The 11,026-nt window shown below is 40.8% G+C and overlaps 1 pseudogene; it reads left to right on the top strand.

Annotated features, from left to right (window-relative positions):
- The first annotated feature begins 1,170 nt into the window (after nucleotides 1-1,170).
- Nucleotides 1,171-11,026, top strand: part of LOC144976556 (NADPH oxidase 5-like) — a 36,431-nt pseudogene continuing 26,575 nt past the window's right edge.

Raw genomic sequence — 11,026 nt, 5'->3', positions numbered from 1 at the left:
GCTTTCCTTCCAGAACGTCTTTTGCTTTGGGCTGACGGTATCCTATGTGTCCAAAATAGCTCTTTTCTTGTCCTTATGATGTCCAATAAATTTATTTTGACGATTAAAATGTTACAATCTTCTTAATCAGTTTTGTTCAATCCATCTAGAGTGAATTTAAAGGACCATGCTACTTCCCCATGGTGCCACATTCCCACAGCGCAACATCCCCACCCTGCGACTTCCCCACGGCGCCACTTCCTCCCCGCTCCCACTTCTCCACGGCGCCACTTCCTCCCCGCTCCCACTTCTCCACGGCGCCAGTTCCCCCCACGCTCCCACTTCCCCACGGCGCCACTTCTTCCCCGCTCCCACTTCTCCACGGCGTCACTTCCCCCCCCCCACCCCCACGCTCCCACTTCTCCACGGCGCCACTTCCCCCCACGCTCCCACTTCCCCACGGCGCCACTTCCTCCCGCTCCCACTTCTCGACGGCACCACTTCCCCCCGCTCCCACTTCTCCACGGCGCCACGTCCCCCCGCTCCCACTTCTCCACGGCACCACTTCTCCACCACGACCACTTTCTCACGGTGGACACTTCCCTAGCTCAGCATCTATACGTCCGCGTCAACTTCTCCACCACGACCACTTTCTCACGGTGGACACTTCCCTAGCTCAGCATCTATACGTCCGCGTCAACTTCCACTTCCCCACCGCGGCCACTACACAAACGCGGCCACTACACAACCGTGGCCACTTCCCCATCGCGACCCCTACACCACCGCGGCCACTACAGAACCGTGGCCACTTCCCCATCGCGACCCCTACACACCGCGGCCACCACACCACCGTGGTCGCTACACACCGCGGCCACCACATCACCGTGGCCACGACACAACCGTGGCCATACACCATGGCAACCATAACACCGTCGCGGCCACTACGCCAGCGCGACTAATTCCCAACTATGGCCAGAACACCACTACGGCCACAACACCAGCGCGACCAATTCCCCACTATGGCCAGAACACCACTACGGCCACTACACCACCGCGACCACTTCCTCACCACGGCTGCTGCTGTTTCTAATGGTGCTCACACTATTATGTTATGACTCTCGACCCAACCAGCAAAGTCTCTACCACACCCGTGCACCGTCGCGAACCTGCCCATTGAGTTAAAAATCAGAAATGACGAAGGTGTGACGTCACGACTTTTCTACCCTATTATTGTTGCCTACTGTTCTCTTTAATTGGCATGATCTATATTCCCTTTCCATGTGCTCCAGGTCATTGGTCACATTGCAAAGTGTGCTCAAAATGACCCACATAGTGAGAAGTATTCACAGCTTTTGAAATATCCTTCATCACTATTGGTCACTTTGTTCAGCTTGACACACAGGTATCTTTACAACTTTCATACATAAAGCAGCGTGTTAACATTTGTTAAGAAATATCCAATCATTGGACGTCAACAAATCATGTGATTGATGACTTGGTTGGACGAAAACATGAATATAGATCGCTCCCATTATGCGACAATGTAGTCTAGTGGTATGACACTCGCTTTCGGATCGGAAGGTCCTGAGTTCGAGCCTCGTCGGCGCATAGTTGAGTCCTTGGAAAAGGCTCTTAACTCACATTCTCTCATCGTACTCACGTGTAAAATGAGTACATGTCCGATATCAGCGTTGTCTCTGTCCGAAAATAAAAAATTGTAATATCGCCTAACAGGCTTCATGTCCCGTCCTACATGTTAAATGTTGCTGTTGGTCAGGGACCTCTAGTAAAGCGCTTTGAGCACATTTAGTGCTATCGCGCTATATAAAAGCTCAAGGTTTTTTTTAAAAGCTCAAGTTTTTACTTCCATTTTCCAGTCTTTTTTCATCGATCGCCTCGTACAACTGGTTGGGGACGAGGCAGATGGACAAATCGAAGTTGCCAAATTGTTGGAAGCTCTCACTACCCTTGTAAATGGATCCCAGACAGATAAACTCAGATTTTTGTTCGACGTCTACAACACTAAAGGTAAATTTTTTAATGAAAGTTTTTATATAGCGCAATATCCACTCAAAGTCTCAACAAAGCGCTTTGCCAAGAGGTCCCAGGCCAACAGCAACACTTAACACGTAGGACGAGACATGACGCCTGTTAGGCGATATTACTTTTTTTTTTCGAACAGAACAACGTTGTTAACGGCTTGGTACTCATTTTACACCTGAGTAAGGTGAGAGAATGTGAGTGAAGAGCCTTTTCCAGGACCTTCCTATCCTAAAGCGAGTGTTATACCACTAGACCATATAGCCGTACTAATGGTAATCTAAATACCCGAACAAGTGTGTATGAATGGTGCTAGACATAACAAGAAAGAAAAATACAAGAAAAAAATACCATCCCAATAAATCAGTCTCTCTTGACTGGGGATCAAACCTCAGACCTTCTGATTAATGGTCAGGCGTGCTACCATTAGCCTAAACCACAGCGGTTCTCGAAAGTAGGGACAATTTTAATTCCTATATAATATAATATGCTTAACAGGGGTGAACCTTCGCTTGCATGGCACAACACAAATGTGTCAGTGCATGACATAGTCAGTCGGAAGGTGAATATTTAGAATTTGCATTTTCTGAAAGAAAATGCTCCCCAAAGCATTTTAATCTTTATTTGAAGTAAATCGGGTGATTTTTCATGAAGTTATGGTCACATGTCTGGGAAAGATACCCAGCAACTTTTATCAAATTTCATACATTTTCAACTTGACTAGCTGTAAAAAATAGAAGTGAAATAAAGCTTTGATATTTCCCGAAGATGTACAAAAAGGGTTGATTTAATTAATTATGTCAAGAACTCATTTTGGATACAAATTGACCTTCTAACTAAGCTTGGCAATATCTCAGTTCAAACCTTTTCACCATCCGACTGATTATGTCATTCACTGTAACAAATAATGAGCACGAGAGGAGACACTTGTTCAGATCTTTATCTTACACTGCTGTCTGCTCTCTTAGTTTCTCAAAGACTGAACCATTCGCCGCTCATAGCGGGACTCGAATCCAGGACCTTCCGATATGAGGGCGAGTGCCATTCAACTAAAAGGCAAAACTGCACATTTGTATGAAACTTGAAGATTAGAATGATGATGATGATGATGATGATGATGATGATGATGATGATGATGATGGTAATGATGATGATGATGATGATGATGATGGTAATGATGATGATGATGATGATGATGATGATGATGATGATGATGATGATGATGATGATGATGATGATGTGATGATGATGATGGATGATGATGATGATGATGATGATGATGATGATGATGATGATGATGATAATGATGATGATGATGATGATGATGATGATGATGATGATGATGATGATGATGATGAATTAATGGGCTACACATTTTCTTCTTTTTACACATTTCATATCACATCATTGCATATGACAACGACTGCAGGCAGCGGTGAAATTGACAGAAAAGACCTTCAGGACTTTTTCCTCAGCATCATCGACGAGTGTAACCTGCACATTGACAGGGAGATTGTTCAGGTAACGAACTAGGAATTGAGCTGTTATATAGAGCAATATCCACTAAACGTACTCAAAGCGCTTTACAAGGAGTCCCTAGCCAACAGCAACATTAAACATTTAGGACGGGACAAGACGCCTGTTAGGCGATATTAAAATTTATTCGGACAGGGACAACGCTGTTAACGGCCAGGTACTCATTTTACACCCCAATACGGTGAGAGACCGTGAGTAAAGAGCCTTCTCCAAGAACTCAACAATGCGCCGAGCGAGGCTCGAACCCAGGACCTTCCGATCCGAAAGCGAGTGTCATACCACAAGACCACATGGCCGCACTACATTAATCCTCCATTTTCGCGGTCGGCTGGGGTGCTATGCAATACCGGAAACGACCGGAAACGACCTGAAACGAGTGGTAACGAGCGGAAACGACGAAACCACGACAGCTTCAGTTTTGGAATGCAGGCAGCAGTGGGGAGTGAACCAGGGACTCTGGGAAGTGTACACTAGTGGGGAGTTAACCCGGGACTATGGAAGGAGGATATCAGAGGAAAATGAACCTGGGAATATGGGAGATGGATACTAATGGGAAACGAGCGAAAATGACCAGAACGACCGGAAAGAAGATTGTGTATTGATGCTTTGCGCGGAGGTAAAATGCTCACAACATCCGCCAGCCGCATAGCACGTACCAACACACAAAACGGGTATTTCTATTTTATGAAACCCGCCAAAAAACCCGACGAAACTGACCAAAGTTATGGGAAGTGGGCAGCAGTGGGGAGTGAACCATGGACTCAGGGAAGTGTACACCAGTGGGGAGTGAACCTAGGACTATGAGAAGAGGATATCCAGAGGGAAATGAGCCTGGGACTATGGAAAACGGGCACCAGTGGGAATTGAAGCACCTTTCATTAACACTTGTTCAGCAGATTTTGATCTAACACCAGTGCCTAGTTCCTAGTTTCTCAATTTCATATACGAACAATCTTCACATACGATCACTGACGCAAAATATTTATTTTATTTTATTTTTTTCAAATTGATGATGATGATGAGGATGATGGTAATGATGATAATGATGATGATGATGATGATGATGATGATGATGATGATGATGATGATGATGATGATGAATTACGCAAAATTTTAAACGTGTACAATTCAATAGAACCCATTATCACTGAACCATGGAAGCAAATGTAATCGTGCAGCGACTTCAAACAATTATAATGATTGGCTTTTGTTATACAGTATCAATTTCCATATGGTACCTTGACTTCATCTTGCGGAACTAGGGGAGGAGGATCAAGGTTACATGCGACTGGAACACCAAACACGATTAAAATCCTCCAATGGAATGCGGAGGGCGTTGCGAAGAAGAAAATAGCCCTTGAAAAGAGACTAAAAGAGCAGGACATCAAAATTGCCTGCATTCAAGAAACTCACCTCACGGACAACATGAGATTTGCCATCAGAGGGTACCAGGTAATAAGGCATGATAGAAAGGATCACAAAGGAGGCGTGATAACATTAGTAAAAAAGACTACCCCACCGCAGGCATAAAAATTGATACACAAGAGCAATCAGAAATACAGCAAATTAAAGTATGTATCGGAAAGAAAGAACTCCTGATTTTTAACTGCTATTGCCCACCAAACAAAGAGCTTCATTTAGACAAGATAAAAATCCAGGAAGAAAGATGTCTGGTACTAGGGGACTTTAACAGTCACTCTCAAAGCTGGGGATATGGAGATATGGACAAACGTGGTGAAACAGTAGAAAACTGGCAAATTGAAACAAAACTTCAACTATTGTATGACGATGAAGATGAGGACACATATTTCTCCAGAGCGTGGAAAACCACATCTACCCCAGATCTTACGTTTGCCACAGATAATATAGCAAAGACGATAAATAGAACAGTACAGCCCCAACTGGGTGGTAGCGACCATAGGCCAATCATCACAAACCTCTATCATCAAAATGAAAACAAAACACAAACTATCCCAAGATGGAACTTCAAAAGAGCAAAATGGGAAAGCTTTGAACAACTTACAGACAGCCACTGCAAAAACATAAACTGTAAAACCAAGAATGTCAACAAAAGTGCAAAAGAACTGACAAAGGCCATCCTAAAAGCAGCAAAAGAAAGTATCCCAAGGGGAGCAAGAAAAAATTATATACCACTCTGGACAGACGATCTTAATCAGTTAAGTAATGAAGTATCGGAAACAAGAGAAAAGGCTGAAGCAGACCCCTGTGATGACAATATTGCAGCATATAAAGAGGCAGAAGCTACCTTTAAAAAAGAAATGGCAACGACATCCAAAATGGCATGGAAAGAAAAAACGCATAGCCTTAACTTCGAAAAAGATGGAAATAAACTTTGGAAACTTACAAAAGCCCTAAATAGGGAACCGAATCACTACGCCCCTCCCGCTTTGGAAAAAGAAGGAGAACTTGTCAGTCCACAACAAGCTGCAGACCTATTCATGGAGCAGTTCAAAAAATTAGTGACAACACAATAGAAAAAGAACTGAAGAAAAGAGTTAAAAAAGAATGCAGAAAACAAAAACAGGAACTCAAGGAAGCCATAGATGAAGTAATGACAAAGAAGCTAACTATGGAAGAACTAGAAAGCTCTCTCAAAGTGCTAAAACCAAAGAAATCGCCAGGCCCAGACGAAGTAACAAATGAGATGCTTATCCATCTTGGAAAGACAGCGAAAAAGAAGCTATCACAACTCTACAACAGCACTTGGAAAACTGGTAAAATACCAGATATATGGAAAAAGGCTTTTATTGTCCCAATTAAGAAAGAAGGAAAACAAGCAAATGAAGCCGCAAATTACCGACCTATAAGTCTTACAAGCTGCATGTGCAAGCTGGTAGAAAGAATTATCAACTCCAGACTGATGTGGTATCTTGAAAACTATAATGTGCTTATAAATGAACAAGCTAGTTTCAGAAGACACAGGAGTACTGAAAATCAAGTAACCTACATATCCCAAGAAATAGAAGACTCGTTTCAGGATGGAAAGAAAAAAATTGTGGTATGGGTGGACTTTGAAAAAGCATTCGACAAAGTGTGGAAAAAAGGTCTGGTATATAAACTACAAAAATCAAAAGTATCCCATAACATGCTCAACTGGATACAAAACTACCTAAAAACAAGAAAGGCAAGAGTAACAACACAAGGTCACAAAAGTAGAGAAGCAAAACTAAAACATGGAGTCCAACAAGGTGGAGTACTATCACCTACACTATTTCTTCTCTATGTAAATGATATAAGAGAAACACTATGTCGAGGAGTGAAAATGTCGATGTACGCAGATGACCTAGCTCTGATTAGCTCTGACCAAAACTTAATCAAGGCACAACACAGGATGCAAATCACACTGGATAATATCAAAGAATGGACTGACAACTGGGCGATGAAAATAAATGCAGTGAAGACAAAGTTCACAATATTTAGCCTCTCCCCAAAAGATGAAAAAGCAAAGCTACGTATTGAAGACCATGAATTGGAAAAAGACGACGCACCAAAATACCTAGGAGTCCATTTTGACCCAAGACTAACATGGAAAAATCAAATCAGCAACAGTCAGAAAGTTGGGGTAAAGCGAACACAACTCTTGAAAAAACTAGCTGGAACAACTTGGGGAGCTAGCTCCGATATACTGAAACAAACTTACACAGGATATGTGAGACCAGCGCTAGAATACGGGATATCTGCATGGGGAAACTGCTCCAAAACTCAAATGGAAAAGCTGGACAAAGTGCAGAACAGCAACATGAGGATAATAAGTGGAGGAATGAAATCGACACCGATACATGCAATGGAAACCATAACAGGACTTACATCTCTATCAGAAAGAAGGGAATCAAAAATTTTGAAACAATACACAGACGTGAAAACAATGACAGATCAGCCTCTTCACGCTAGAGCGCAAGAAAAGAAAACTAGGCGGCTGAAAAGATCACACTTTATTGAAAGAGCACAGCAAATTGAAAAAGATCACGAACTTGACGAAATAATGACCCAAAAATGCAAAGCAAATATCAGAGTACCAATTTGGAAAAGGCAAAATCACTTGAAAATCAAGACTTCCGTTGGTGACATTTCAACAAAACAAAAACACGGCGAAGAAATCAAGAAGTCTGTACAGAAGTGCATAGATCAAAACTACCCTGAAAAAAAATGGACAAGAATCTATACAGATGGTTCATGCAATAAAGAACACACGTGCGGGGGCATGGGAGTGCACATCGAGTACACAAATGGTCAACAAAAGGAGATCAGCAAACCGACTGGTACTCGCACTTCAATCTACAAGTCAGAGGCAGATGCAATCCATGAAGCTGTTAAGCAAATCCTCTCAGAAAATAAAAAACCAAGACACATAGTGATTTTAACAGATGCTAAGAAAATTCTGGAGGATATAATGATGTCCTTTGCGGATGATATAGACGCCTTGGTGGAAGACCTCATGAAGCTAAGCAAGTTTACCAACATTGTACTGCAGTGGATTCCAGGACACTGTGGGATACTTGGAAATCAGATCGCTGATAAACTGGCAAAGGCAGGCAGTCGCATGCAGCAACCCTCCCCAACGTACTCAACAGAAGAAATTAACAAAATGGCCAAATTTATCCAGTCTCAGAGATGGAGAGAGAAGCACCCAGAATACAACATGAATGACCCAATCAAGGTGCTCGACAGAAAGGAACAGGTCATCATCTTCAGACTGAGAACTGGACACAACCAGTTAAAGGAACATATGTGGAGGATGTCCAGAGCAGGTGCCTCTGGACAATGTGACTGCGTACTTGAAAATGAAAATGGACATCATGTCCTAATGGAATGTCCAAGGTACAACCAGTTGAGAAGGAACTTCTGGCCTGACCCAACCCCATACTCAAAGAAGCAGTGAGGACGACCTCAGGACCACTGTGGGCTTCATTCACCAGACCGGACTGACCATGTGACGTGACGGGACCGATGAAGAAGAAGAAGAAGAAGAAGAATTTCCATATATCACATTAAGCAATTAAGGAGCAGGCACCTGTGCAAGAAGATGTTGACGATGTAGATCTTTTATACGAGAAATTTTGTATTAGTAAAATAACTAAAATATTAAATGACCAGAATCATCCACTAAGACCATCAGTTATTATGTCAGGAAGGAGTGGTCGCCCTTTCTCCATTTCAACAAAAACAGAGAAACACCGCCGTCCAGTATTAGGCTTTATAACAACAAGCAATAATCATTTTATATAATTTTTTAGCTTTTTTTTACTTTCAAATAATGTAAATATTAATATATTTATTTATTTGTTTTCGATTTTCAATTTACACTGTTGAAATTATTCATATAAAAAGCGCGGCTCTAGTTGTGGAACTGCTCCTTTAAAAAATATTATAATAATTACTATTTCTATTATTGTCATCATCATCATCATCATCATCATCATCATCATCATCATCATCATCATCATCATCATCACGTGACATAGTTGCATACATATGTAATGGCTTATGATCGCATAGTGGCTTTTTTGATAGATGGTAATATTATTCCTTTGCATTGTGTTGTAGATGTTTAGAGTGACGAAAGAGTTCAAGAGCCGATGATGATAATTGAATGTATAACATCAAGACATTCAAATAAAAATCCAGATTCCAAGTTTAATTTCTTACAGCTTTATTTGTTATGATAAATTCCCAATCCGAAACATCCTATTTTATCCCCTATAGTAACTCTACCCATAATTCTCTTTAACTTCCCTCCTTGTAGTTTCGACAGTTCTTTGACAGTGTAAATTCCACCCCCTAAATGTAAGATCAAATCATATTCAAACCTGAAACGTCAAATTCCTACATATTAATGTTAAACCCCGCCTTTTATGATATAATACTATTTTGATACGTACGCCAAAATAACAATAATCAACTACAATCCGTTGCTTTTATTCCCAATACCAATTGAGACCAATCAACGAAAGTAATTTTCTACTACTTAACATAACGACCAGTCCATTAACTTGAAACATATATCTGTCCTAAACCCATTAAGTATTGACCATGTTTTCATTGAAATCCTAGCGTCGTTAACTTTGCTTGAATATTAATCATGTTTAATGAACAACAACCGAAAATAAATGCAATCTCCTCCAGCTACCCCCATTGTTCTTTCTAATATTGGTCAAGTTTTATTGCCATGTGTTTCTACAAATTCTTGCGTAAACTTCTTACAGTCATCATTATCATCATCATCATTATCATCATCATCATCATCATCATCATCATCATCATCATCATCATCATCATCACATCATTATCATCATCATCATCATCATCATCAATGATTCCCCGGAAAAGTATCACAAAACGTCATAGAAATTTATTTGTTACTTTTCCAGCTGCGCATGCGAAATAGCACAGAAATCATATCTTTTTCTCTTCTTCTTGTTTGTATTGATCGTCTTTTCCTTCACAAAGAAAAATAGTTTGAGACAAGTTTAGGGGTGTAAAAATTGTTTGAAAATGTGTGTGTGAGAGAGAGAGAGAGAGAGAGAGAGAGAGAGTGTGTGTGTGTGTGTGTGTGTGTGTGTGTGTGTGTGTAATGTTTTTTTTTTGTAAATATAAGTAACGATGGCCAAGATTTCGCTGACTTAGGGGTGCAGCCGGGATCGGCTGGGGGCCAACTCGGAAGAATTTAATATTCATAATAATAGTACATGGAAAAACTAAAAACTGAACTCCTAACACCACAGCCCCCTAATGTCGTACTCTGGAAAAATCCATATTTAAAAATTTAGCCAGAAAACTCGTCCTTCAAATATCGATCGATTATCTTGGCAAAAACTCTCAAACCTGGGACTTCGCGAAGCTATAAACCGTTACAATACAGTAGTGGTTTAAGTAAAAAGGGAGAAACGTGACTCATACGATCTTTTGACGCAAAAAAAAAAATTGGAAGAAAAGTAAATACAAGTTTTAAAAAATATGCTTGAGTCAAATTTCTCACTTTTAACAAAAAGCGTGACTGTATTTGTAACGGTTTATAGCATCTTCCTGAAATTTCCACCACAAAAACTTGAATAGTGATAATAAAAAAATCTACGCAAAAAACTAGATGTTTCTATCATTTATAGTTTTTAAGCTATTTCAATTCTTTATCGGGTAGTAATTAAAATGAACACACTGTATTTATCCCAGGATATGATTGAGACATTTTTCCAAACGGCAGACGAGAACAATGACGGAACGATTTCATTTGACGAATTGAAGACCGTGTTCCAGCGAAGACCTTCCATCACAGATAATATGACCATCAGGTAAATTAACCAGTAGTAGATATTTGACCAATCAAAACATGGAATTTCTGACACAACTTCATACGTGATCGGACAAACATAGTTGAGCTTTTTTAAAGCTTTAACATAGCGTAATATCCACTAAATGTGCTCAGAGCGCTTTACAAGGGGTCCCTGGACAACAG

This window comes from Berghia stephanieae, chromosome 7 (assembly GCF_034508935.2).
Source record: "Berghia stephanieae isolate SIO BIC M18660-M18661 chromosome 7, UCSD_Bste_1.3, whole genome shotgun sequence".
NCBI lineage: Eukaryota > Metazoa > Mollusca > Gastropoda > Nudibranchia > Aeolidiidae > Berghia > Berghia stephanieae.
Note: the sequence above shows the minus strand (reverse complement) of the source record. Positions and strands in the feature narration are given on the sequence as shown.